This window comes from Balaenoptera musculus, chromosome 17 (assembly GCF_009873245.2).
Source record: "Balaenoptera musculus isolate JJ_BM4_2016_0621 chromosome 17, mBalMus1.pri.v3, whole genome shotgun sequence".
NCBI classification, from domain to species: Eukaryota; Metazoa; Chordata; class Mammalia; order Artiodactyla; family Balaenopteridae; genus Balaenoptera; species Balaenoptera musculus.
This window is the reverse complement of record NC_045801.1, coordinates 44,337,287-44,348,913: the sequence shown is the minus strand read 5'-3', so window position 1 is coordinate 44,348,913 and position 11,627 is coordinate 44,337,287. Positions and strand designations below refer to the sequence as shown.

General features: G+C 35.4%; 1 non-coding gene across 1 annotated transcript; it reads right to left on the bottom strand.

The window, feature by feature from the left end:
• Positions 1–1,425: 1,425 nt before the first annotated feature.
• On the bottom strand, positions 1,426–1,532 carry LOC118883880. The gene has a single exon (XR_005017115.1). It is a non-coding gene; the product is annotated as a U6 spliceosomal RNA (small nuclear RNA).
• Between the last annotated feature and the right edge of the window lie 10,095 nt (positions 1,533–11,627).

Sequence of the window (11,627 nt, the reverse complement as noted above, 5' to 3'; positions counted from 1 at the left end):
TCAAGCTATTCATTTTATACCTCCCTCCCTTGGAATCCTTGGCAGCCAATGATATTTTTATTGTCTCTATAGTTTTGTCTGTTCCAAAATGTCATATAGTTGAAATCAGACAGTATATAGCTTTTTCAGACTGGCTTCTTTCATTTATCAATATGCATTTAAGGTTCCTCCATGTCTTTTCATGGCTTGATAGCTCATTTCTTTCTTTATTTTTTTTATTAGATCTTTATTGGAGCTTAATTGCTTCACCATACTGTTAGTTTCTATTGTACACCAAAGTGAAACAGTCATAGGCATACATATGTCTCCATATCTCCTCCCTCTTGAGCCTCCCTCCCATCCTCTCTATCCTACCCCTCTAAGTCATTGCAAAGCACCGAGCTGATCTCCCTGTACTATGCTGCTGCTTTCCACTAGCTAACTATTTTACACTCAGTAGTGTATATATGTCAATGCTACTCTCACTTCGCCCCAGCTTCCCCCTCCCACCCTGTGTCCTCAAGTCCATTCTCTATGTCTACATCTTTATTCCTGCCCTGCAACTAGGTTCATCAGTACCATTTTTATTTTCTGACTTACTTCACTCTGTATGAAAGACTCTAGGTCCATCCACCTCACTACAAATAACTCAATTTTGTTTCTTTTTATGGCTGAGTAATATTCCATTGTATATTTGTGCCACATCTTCTTTATCCGTTCATCTGTTGATGGACATTTAGGTTGGTTCCATGTCCTGGCTATTGTAAATAGTGCTGCAATGAACTTTGTGGTACATGTCTCTTTTTTTTTTTTTTTTTAATCAGTCATCAATTTTATACACATCAGTGTATACATGTCAATCCCAATCCCCCAATTCAGCACACCACCATCCCCACCCCACCGCGGTATTCCCCCCTTGGTGTCCATATGTTTGTTCTCTACATCTGTGTCTCAACTTCTGCCCTGCAAACCGGTTCATCTGTACCATTTTTCCATACATGCGTTAATATACGATATTTGTTTTTCTCTTTCTGACTTACTTCACTCTGTATGACAGTCTCTAGATCCATCCACGTCTCAACAAATGACTCAATTTCGTTCCTTTTTATGGCTGAGTAATATCCCATTGTATACATGAACCCCCTCTTCTTTATCCATTCGCCTGTCGATGGGCATTTAGGTTGCTTCCACGACCTGGCTATTGTAAATAGTGCTGCAATGAACATTGGGGAGCATGTCTCTTTTCGAATTATGGTTTTCTCAGGGTATATGCCCAGCAGTGGGATTGGTGGGTCATATGGTAGTTCTATTTTTAATTTTTTGAGGAATCTCCATTCTGTTTTCCATAGTGGTTGTATCAATTTACATTCCCACCAACAGTGCAGGAGGGTTCCCATTTTACCACACCCTTTCCAACATTTATTGTTTCTAGATTTTTTGATAATAAAAAGTATGGAATGCTCCACGAATTTGCATGTCATCCTTGCACAGGGGCCATGCTAATCTTCTCTGTATCGTTCCAATTTTAGCATATGTGCTGCCAAAGCGAGCATGCTCATTTCTTTTTATGACTGAATAATATTACATTGTATAGATGTACCATAGTTTGTTTATCCATTCATGTGTTGAAGACATATTGGTTGCTTCCAGGTTTTGGTGATTATAAATAAAGCTGATATAAACATTCATGCACAGATTTTTGTGCAGACATACATTTTTAACTCAATTGGGTAACTAGGAGCACAGTCACTGGATTGTAAGGGAAGATTATGCTCAGCTTTGTAAGAAATTGTCTTCCAAAATGATTGTACCCATTTTGCAGTCCCACCAGCAATGAATGAGAGTTCTTGCTGCTCCACATCCTCACCAGCATTTGGGATTATCAGCCTTTTGTTTTTGTTTTTTTTTAAATTTTAGCCATTCTAATAGGTGTGTAGTGTTGTTTTAGTTTGCAGTTCCCTAATGACTTATGATGTTGAGCATCTTTTCATTTGCTTATTTATTTGCCATCTGTATATCTTCTTGGGTGAAGTTTCTGTTTAGATCTTTTACGCATTCTAAAAGTTCGGTTGTTTGTTTCCTTATTGTCTAGTTTAGAAAGTTTTCTGCATGTTTTGAACACAAGTTCTTATTTGGATATGTGTTTTGCAAATATTTTCTCCAAGTTTTGGCTTGCCTCTTCACCTAAGAAAATTTTAAACTAAGTTTTTAATGTCAATAATTTAAAGTAACTGCTATGAAAAGAAATCAATAGCTTCCAAACTGGTATAGAAATTAAAAAAGCACTAGAAAACATTAAAAATCTATAAATGAAGAATATTAGAGTAAAGATGCAAACACAACATGGTAATTGGAAAGTGAAAGATAGAAAACAGAGATACGGACAAATATATCAATCACAACAAGTGTAAGTATATTAAACTCTCCTATTAAAATATCTCTAGTATCAAACTGGACTAAAATATGTTACTATTAACAGAACATACAGAAGAGGTGATAATTAAGAAATGAAAAAATAAATAGTTGAGTAAGTACTCTAAAGATAATAAATAGAAAGTTATTTTAGCTATGTTAATATCAGACAAAATAGAATTCATTTATTTATTTATTTAAATTTTATATTTTAATTAATTAATTTTTTTTGGCTGCGTTGGGTCCTCGTTGCTGCACGCAGGCTTTCTCTAGCTGTGGCGAGCGGGGGCTAGTCGTCGTTGTGATGCACAGGCTTCTCATTGTGGTGGCTTCCCTTGTTGCAGAGCACGGGCTCTAGGTGCATGGGCTTCAGTAGTTGTGGCACACAGGCTCAGTAGCTGTGGCTCACGGGCTCTAGAGCACAGCCTCAGTAGTTGTGGCATACGGGCTTAGTTGCTCCACGGCATGTGGGATCTTCCCAGACCAGGGTTCGAACCCATGTCCCCTGCATTGGCAGGTGAACTCTTAACCACTGCGCCACCAGGGAAGTCCCCAAGATAGAATTTAGAATGTATTCCTGGAATGAAAGGATGATTCACCACCAGAAAAAAATACCATAACACAACACATCAAATTTACAGATTAAGGAAAAAAACGCTTAATTATATCAATAGATATATAAGCATTTGACAAAATTCAACATTTAGGTATAGTCAAATAATGTTGCTATGCCACAGTTAAAATCAATTAACTAGAGCTAAAAGCAACCCAACATAGATATACTTTGAAAATGTAATGTTGGACAAAAATGTTATAAAATAACATCTATTATATGATATCATTTGTATAAAGTTTAACTACTTGCCAAAGCAATATCATGTTGTATATGGATATAAAATCTATTATATTGAAAAATATAAGAATATCTTCAGGAAAGTTAAACACTAAATTTGTAATAGTGATTACCTCTTGGGAGGGGAGAGTACCCTCTTGGGTGGGTTTCAACTTTATTTGTAATATATACAATTAAAATCAGAAGCAAAACAATAGTACGTATTTATTGAATTTTACCTTTGGAAGACATTTTCTAGGCACTGAAAATATTGGGATGAGTGGGTCATGATCTCTGCTTTCAAAATACTCTCATTTCAGGATATGGGACATAATTGTATCTAACATAGATTTTATAAGGCCCTTATTGGTTCTCATGTGAATTGCCACAACAGTAATTCTACTAAATGCTTCATACGTGTTGGCTATTATTATTACTGTTAAGAGAACTGGATAATTCATACGGACATTGTTAATAACAACTGCACATACAGCATGAGCTTATTGCTTATATTAGGAGAAAAAATGTAAATCTTAAGTCTATTTCCTAGTAAAAGGTAGTAGGTTGTATATTGTGCTTTATGAGACCGTCAATCACTAGATTAACAGACTATATTAATCTTCCCCACCTCCTCTTTTTTTTTTTTTTTTTTTTTTTTTAATAAAGCTATGGAAATTACATGCATTGCAATGGAGCTGAATACATTTACATTTGTAGTATTTTGACATTTCCGAATTTATTGCAGATTACCTTGTTTGTGCATGTCTGTGCTTTAATGGTTTTTTTTTTTTTTAATTTTATAGCTACTTTATTTATTTATTTATTTATTTTTGGCTGCGTTGGGTCTTCGGTTCGTGCGAGGGCTTTCTCTAGTTACGGCAAGTGGGGGCCACTCTTCATCGCAGTGCGCGGGCCTTTCACTATCGTGGCCCCTCCCGTTGCGGGGCACAGGCTCCAGACGCGCAGGCTCAGTAGTTGTGGCTCACGGGCCCAGCCGCTCCGTGGCATGTGGGATCTTCCCAGACCAGGGCTCGAACCCGTGTCCCCTGCATTAGCAGGCAGACTCCCAACCACTGCGCCACCAGGGAAGCCCCCCCACCTCCTCTTTTAATCTAGGCAAATAGCCCCAGTATTCAGCACAATAAGTTGCACTAGTGAAATCAGCCTATAATTGGCTTGTTACTGTAAGAGAATTAAGTTGAGAACCATGGAAGAAGGTAGGATAGATACGGAGCTAGGAACAGAATCCAGAAGGCAGAGATAGGGACAGAATCAAAGGATATCCAGACCTGGAAGAGACTCCCAATCCACAGGACTGGAAGTAAAAATAAAGAAAAAAATCGTTCTAAATCTTTTCTTCATGTCACTTGCAAAAAAAAAAATTTTTTTTTCTTTATTTAGGGAAACATAATTCTTTTGCATGGTTAATTTCTCCAAATTATAAAGTGTTTCTCAGAAACAACATGAAATACATTTAGATATTTTTCTATACATTTATAAAACTCTTAAAAGCCATTTATAGCCCTTAAAATTATCGGCTCCATTTACACTTCCTGTTCTGTAAATGAATCTGAATCAATAAAGAGTTTTATGGTTCTGAATGTATTTAGTAAAACAGTTTCCCCCAAACAACATACACCTCATGCCTAATACTCAAATTTATTTTATGTCTAATCTACTCAAAATGAAACGTAAAGGTGCAGTGAAAACCCAGGAAGTAATATAAATACACAAAGAGTAGAAGGATCATCCAAGATATATTTTCTTGTGTTGCATCAATATTCAATATATGTGAACAGAGAAGTTAGATATAATTTCCTTTTGCAAAATAATGAATAATTAAAGTGAATTTTAAAGTATGTTTTATTCAATTACCTCTGGAATTTTCAACGAAGGTATATGTTTATAATAATAAGCAGGAAAAACCTGAAGGCAAATATTTCACTTTTTGTAGTTCCAAGGTATGCTTTTTAACTATAGAAGATGATTATACCTTTTAACCACAGAAGAAATTTCAAGAAAATTGTGTATGTAATATAGATTAAAGAATAGCATAAGATCCATAGTAAAAATCCTTTCAGCAAGCATCAGATATTTGAAGAAGTCTAATTGACATTTCTGTGTATTTTTCTTTTTAAGGTAGTGACATAGGTACATAAGACTGTGTAATAATAAGGAGCTTTAGTTGCTCTTAAAATAAAAATTATCAAATGCACATTTCTTATGTATTTGGAATGCCTTAAAAATCCATATCTGAACTTGAATGAGAGATTACAGATTTTGGGATTGTTTGGCCTGGATATTAGAAGGATAAAGGGTTATTATGAGAACATTCTTCATTTTTACCTGAGGATGAAGCAAGAGGAAATTAGCTTAAATTGTTTTAAAAGAGGCTGAGTCAACATGACTAAATTCAAGATCATTTTGACTGAGTTGACCAGTTAACAGGGTTCCACTTAAATGACTGATTGGATCAATTCAGCAAACAATCCATTAGCCAGTTATTTTGGCAAAGAATGCAAATGCAAAGCCTTTGATTAGAAGGAAGTACTCCTTTAATTAAACATTAGGGAATAAATTCAAGTAAGATTATAGGCTCTATCCCTAAAGGTCTTTCAAATTAAAGTAGACAGCTATATAGATTGAATGGTTTAATCAGTCAATGAATATTTATTTAGTACCTACTTTGTTCCTAACACTAAACTATTCAAAACAAGGGGCTAGATGAGAAAATCAACTGAAATAACTTACAGTCTTTTATGAGGTTGAATTTTGTCCCCCCAAAAGATATGTTGAAATTCTAATCCTCAGTACCTATGAATGTGACCTTATTTAGAAACAAGGCCTTTGCAGATGTAATTAGGTTAAGAGGAGATCATTAGGATGGGCCCCAATCCAATATAACTGGTGTCTTTATAAGAATAGAAGACAGAGAGATGTGGAGGGAAGATGGCCATGTGAAGACACAGAGGAAGAAGGCCATGTGAAGATCAAGATAGAGGTTGAAGTGATGCATCTACAAGCCACAGAATGCCAAAGATTATCAGCAACTCGCAGGAACAATGAGATTGACATGGAAAAGATTCTTAGAGCTTTCAGAAAGAACCAAGTCTGCTGACACTTTGATTTCATATTTCTAGCCTCCAGACTGTGAGACAATAAATTTCTGTTGTTTTAAGCCACTGAGTCTGTGATATTTTGTTATGGCAGCCTTAGGAATAAATAATGATTAAATTATTTTTTCTCACTTTGTACATTAAAATACAGTATGATCTTTTATAAGCCATCAACTCATTCTTTTTTTAAAATGGATTTTAAAAAAACAGCTTTATTAGCATATAATTCACATACCTGATAATCTACTCATTTAAAGTGCACAGTTAATAAACATTAGACTGGAAATTGTAAGACTCCTAGAAGAAAACAGAGGGAAAAATTTCTTGACATCGGTCTGAGTGATGACTTTTTGGATATGATCAAAAAAGCACAGACAACAAAAGTTAAAATAGAGAAATGGAATTGCATCAAACTGAAACGCTTTTGCACAGAAAAAGAAACAATCAATAGAGTGAAGAGACAATCTAAGGAATGGGAGAAAATATTTTCAAACTGTATATCTGATAAGGAGTTAATATCCAAAATATATAAGGAACTAAAACAACTCAACAGGAAGAAAAATAATCCAATTAAAAAATGGGCAAAGGAACTGAATAGGCATTTCTCAAAAGAAGATACATAAAAGGCCAACAGATGTATAGGAAGGTGTTCAACATCACTAATCATCAGGGAAAGGCAAATCAAAATCACAATGAGGTATCAGCTCATGCCTGTTAAAATGACTTTTATCAAAAGAAAAAAACAGGGACTTCCCTGGTGGTACAGTGGTTAAGAATCCGCCTGCCAATGCAGGGGACAAGGGTTCAATCCCTGGTCCAGGAAGTTCCCACATGCTGTGGAGCAACTAAGCTTGTGCTACAACTACTGAGCCTGTGCTCTAGAGCCCATGAGCCACAGATACTGAGCCTGCATGCCACAACTACTGAAGCCCACGAGCCTAGAGCCTGTGCTCCGCAAGAAGGGAAGCCACCGCAACAAGAAGCCCGCACACCGCAATGAAGAGTAGCCCATGCTCACTGCAAATATAGAAAGCCTGTGCTCAGCAACAAAGACCCAACACAGCCAATACATAAATTAATTAATTTAAAAAAAGAAAAAAAATTTAAAAACCCAAAAAACAAAATTGCAAAAAAAAAAAAAAAGAATAAAGCATAACAGGTGTTAGTGAGAATGTGGAGGAGAACACTAGTACACTTTTGGTAGGAATATAAATTGGTACCTTCGTTTTGGAAAATCATATGGAAGTTTCTCAAAAAAATTAAGAATAGAACTACCATATGATCCAACAACCCCACTTCTCTGTATATATCCAAAGATTAATGAAATCAGTATCTGGAAGAGAAACCTGCACTCCCATGTTCACTGCAGTATTATGCATAATACACAAGATGTGGAGTCAACCTAAGTGTCTGTCGACATACAAAAGATAAAGAAAATAAAGTATGTACACACAATGGAATATCATGCAGCCTTAAAAAAGAAGGAAATCCTGCCATTTGCAACAACATGGATGACCCAAGAGAATATTATGCTAAGTGAAATAAGCCAGGCAAAGAAGGAGAAATACTGCATGATTTCACTTATATGTGGAATCTAAAACAGTTGAATTCATAGAAACAGAGAATAGAATGGTGTTTACCAGGTGTCAGAAGGTGGGAAATGGAGAAAAGTTGGTCAAGGAATATAAAGTTTCAGTTATGTAAGATGAATAAATTCTGGAGATCTAATGTACAGCATAATGACTATACTTAATGATACCGTACTGTATACTTGAAATTTGCTGAGAGTAGATCTTTTTTTTTAAAACTTTTTATTTTATATTAGAGTATATTTGATTAGCAATGTTGTGTTGGTTTCAGTTGTACAACAAAGTGATTCAGTTATACATATACATGTATCTGTTCTTTTTCAAATTCTTTTACCAATTAGGTTGTTACATAATATTAAGCGGAGTTTCCTGTGCTATACAGTAGGTCCTTGTTGGTTATCCATTTTAAATATGGCAGTGTGTACATGTCAATCCCAAACTCCCTAACTATCCCTCCCCTCCACCCTTCCGCCCATGGTAACCATAAGTTCTTGCTGAGAGTAGATCTTAATTGTTCTCATCAAAAAAAAAAAAAAAAGGTTAGCTGTGTGAAGTGATGGATATGTTAATTAACTTGATTGTGGTAATCATTTCACAATGTATGTGTATATTAAAACATCATGCAGTACACCCTAAAAAAGTGTAGAGTTAAGCAGATTTTAGTATATTGACAGAATTGTGCAACTATTACCACAATATAATTTTAGAACATTTTCAGCATCCCACTGGCTTCTGATTTCCCTCTCTTCCAGATCCTGAAAATCCCAAATCTACTTTCTGTCCCTATGGATTTACCTATTCTGGAAATTTTATTTCAGTGGAATCATATAATATGTGGCCTTTCATGACTGGCTTCTTTCAATTATTATAATGTTTTCAAGATTTATTGATGTTGTAGCATGTATCAGTGCTTCTTTTTTTATTGCTAAATAATATTCTATTGTATGGACATACCACTTCTATTTATTCATTCATCAATTAATGGACATTTAGACTTTTCCACTTTTGATCTATTGTGAATAATGCTGGTATGAACATTTGTACAAGTTTTTATGTGAACATTTTTTCATTTCTCTTGGGTATATACCTAGGAATGGAATTGCTGGATTATATGGTAATTCTTTGTTCAACATCTTGAAGAAGTGCAAACTGTTTTCCAAAGTGTAATTTTATGTTCCCTTCAGTAAAGTATGGGGTGTCCAATGTCTCCACATCTTCACCAATACTTCTTATCATCTGGTTTCTAAAAAATTATAACTATCCTAGTGGGTGTGGTTTTGATTAACCTTTCCCTAATGACTAATGTTGAAAATCTTGTGCTTACTGGACATTTGCTTGTCTTTTTTTGAGAAATGTCTATTCAAGTCCTTTGCCCAAATGGAAACTGAGTTGTCTTTCTATTGTTGAGTTGTAAGAGTTTTTACATATCCTGGATAGAAGTCCCTTGTCAGATGCATGATTTGCATGATTTGTATATTGAAACTGAGTTGTCTTTCTATTTTCAAGTTGTAAGAGTTTTTACATATCCTGGATAGAAGTCCCTTGCCAGATGCATGATTTGCAAATATTTTTTTCTCATTCTGTGGGAAGTCTTTTCACTTTTTGCTTGGTATCCTTTACAACACAAGTTTCTAAATTTGATGAGTACAATTTATATATATTTTTCTTTTGTTACTTGTACTTTGGTGTTTTAACTAAGAAACCATTCCCTAACCAAAGGTCACATACCACATGCTTATTTTCTTATGAGTTGTATAATTTTAGTTATTACATTCAGTTCTCTGATCTATTTTGAGTTAATTTTTATGTATGGTGGGATGTAGGGGTTCAATTTCATCCTTTTGCATGTGGATATCCAGTTGTCTTAGTTGAAGATATTATTCTTTCCTTCATTGAATTGTTCTGGCATCCTTGTCAAAAATCAATTGACCATAAATGTAAGGGTTTATTTTTGGACTCTTAATTCCATTCCCTTGAACTATATGTCTATACGTATATGCTAGTACCACACAGTCTTATAGGGAGCTGCCCAGAGAGCACATGCACTTACTCAAAATTTGAAGCAGATCCTAATATGCCCACAGCTAAGGCTGTTAACAAACTGCATTCCTTGCAGCTGGCAGGTCCATGACTGTCATACTCCATTTTATAGATAAGCAAAGTGAGACTTAGAAAAGTAAAATGCTAGTCAAATATTACACATAAACCTTAGATTTGAACTCAGTTCTTCTGAATCTAGAGACTATATTTTGACTTGTTATGTAATATTACCCCTCTTCTCATGTTTTTTCAAGTGTGTGGGCTGCAACATGTTAATATGTACAGGTACATATTAAGTTTTCAATAAATATCCATTGATTAAATAAATGATTATTTTTGAAAGGCACCACCATTTTTTCAGTTACCCAATCCAGTAACCTGGATTTATCCTCAATTTTCCCTTTCCCCCTTTCTTTTTCTGTCTTCAAATGGTGACCCATTCCTGTCTATTACAGCTTAACACTTTTACAATTCATTCATCTTCTCATCTCCAGTGCTGCAGTCTTTGCTGGAACATCTTCCACCTAAATAATTTCAATGGTTTCCTAACTGGTCTCCCTAATCTAACTCTCCTCACTCAACCTCCATTCTCTACAGGATGAAAGTACAGCTCCTTAGCGTGGACTCTAAGATTCTCCACTATCTTCATAATTCTCTAAGTTCAAGCCTCTACTCACAATAAAAAGCCCCCATGCTCCAGTCATTGAGAACTATGTAGTCCTCTGAATGATAGCACATCTCTGTGCATACTAATACATTTATGAGCAATGTTTTCCCCTACTGGTCCACCTAGTGGGCAGCTGTTCATCTTCTAAGCCTTGCTTCACATTTTGTATTCTCTAAGAATTATTTGGGGCTTCCCTGGTGGCGCAGTGGTTGAGAGTCTGCCTGCCAATGCAGGGGACACGGGTTCGAGCCCTGGTCTGGGAAGATCCCACATGCCGCGGAGCAACTAAGCCCGTGAGCCACAATTACTGAGCCTGCGCATCTGGAGCCTGTGCTCCACAACAAGAGAGGCCACGATAGTGAGAGGCCTGCGCACCGCGATGAAGAGTGGCCCCCACTTGTCACAACTAGAGAAAGTCCTCGCACAGAAACGAAGACCCAACACAGCCATAAATAAATAAATAAAATTTAAAAAAAAAGAATTATTTGTAACTTATTGCATATACCTATGCTTATATTAACCACTTAATTTGACTATAAATAATTCATTTCATATTAGAGTTTTAGTCATTATCAATGAACCCTTTTCTCTTTTAATTATAAATGAATGTCTTCATGTGAATTTCTGGGTTAAAAAATATGTTCTCGTATGTTTAAAGATTTTAACAAAGAGGTTAGTTAAGCAACTGAGCAGCTCTCTCAGACTACTTAATAACTGCTTGGTATCATAGCAGACTGTTGTGTCAAAGTTAATAGTGAGCTATCTCATTAGAAATTTGCATAAAATAATAGTAAAATCCCTAAAGTTTTCAGGTAACATTTCTAAATCAGAGTAGATTTATAATAATGTTACTCTCACATTCTTGCCTTTAGATACCATCTTAAGTGAGGAAGAAAAGGGTGGAATAATGGCTATTAAATTGGGAATGATGATAATGACAATGTAGTATGAGTGTTTTGCAGTAGGAAAAAAATGTTGAGTGCTGCTACCTA